This window comes from Echinops telfairi, unplaced genomic scaffold (genome assembly GCF_000313985.2).
Source record: "Echinops telfairi isolate 266 unplaced genomic scaffold, ASM31398v2 ScPeMD7_36;HRSCAF=134, whole genome shotgun sequence".
In the NCBI taxonomy this organism is placed as follows: domain Eukaryota; kingdom Metazoa; phylum Chordata; class Mammalia; order Afrosoricida; family Tenrecidae; genus Echinops; species Echinops telfairi.
Window position 1 is genome coordinate 1,311,554 of NW_022103934.1, and position 1,185 is coordinate 1,312,738.

At 63.8% G+C, this 1,185-nt stretch overlaps 1 protein-coding gene across 1 annotated transcript in view; it reads left to right on the forward strand.

The window, feature by feature from the left end:
* Positions 1-1,185, forward strand: part of CDKN2D (cyclin dependent kinase inhibitor 2D) — a 5,103-nt gene that overhangs the window by 2,356 nt on the left and 1,562 nt on the right. The window lies entirely within an intron of this gene.

Consider the following 1,185-nt stretch of genomic DNA (forward strand, 5'->3'; position numbering starts at 1 on the left):
CCGGGAGCGCGAGGAGCTGCAGCGGCGTGAGTGCTGCGCCTGGGCTCGGGGCTCGGGCGCGTGCAGGGCCGTCGGGCAGGGTGTGTGTGGCGGAGGCGGGGAGGATCTGGTCCCCGGGACTGATCTGCGGGAGTCTGGCCCGTGCCCCTCAGTGAAGGATCGCTACGGGAACAGGGACAGCGGCAGCGACTCCAGCTCCGAGTCGGACTCCAGCGACGAGCGCGTGGTGAGCTGCCCCACGCCGGCCCCCACGTAACCGGAATGGGCGCCGAAGTGCTAGGGCCGGACCCCCCCACCCCGGCATCCGGGACCCCCGGGCCCTCATTCCAGGAGGGGCAGCCGACACTCGCCCCATCTGCACGGGGTATTCCAGGATCCCACTGCTTCCCCTCCCCGCGACGGATCCACCTGTCCACTGAACGCCCGGGACCCCTAGTCCTCACCCCCAGGAGTCTCATTATTTCCCAGCGGCCCCGCTTCTGCGACCTGGGCGCATCAGCCCAGATCTTCCCGGCCTCGCCGAGCCTCTAAATCCCTCCCAGGAGCCATCTCTACCCACTCGCCCCTTTGCCAGTCCTCCCTCCCTTCGACGGGCCCGCCCCCTCGCCTTCCCCAGGATGGTTTGACCTGCCCCGGGACCCTTCCTCACACCCAGCTGGGACCGCCCCTTTCCTCTCCCCAAACTTCTCTCCCATGCACATCCCCTTCCACAACCCCAGCTCACTGTTCCCATCGCCAGTGCCCGCCAGGACTCTCTCCAGCTCTCTTTAAGTTTGCCTTCTGCCTCCCCCACCCCCCTAGGAATTTGACCCCCAGCAGGAACGAGACTTCTACCGGACGCTTTCCTTGTTGAAGAAGAAGGACCCCCGCATTTACCAGAAGGATGCCACCTTCTACCAGAAAACAGGTCCTCGTCCCCGTACTTATTGACGCAAAGGCTCTTTGCAGTGTGGCTTAGGCTGCTCTCTGCTGCGAAGGGCACCTCAGCTGAGGTGCATTCGGTGCTGCTCGCTTCCTGTGGGGAGGCACTGGACCAATGCTCATTAGCTGTTCAGTGATCACTGCCCCACGAGGTAGAAACAGTTAGGGTCCCTGTTTTCCCCTGGGAATTGTGGGTTTGCTCAACACCAGCCCTTGGGATCTTCTAGCAGGGAAGCAAGGGGGTTGTGGGTGATGGCAGATTTT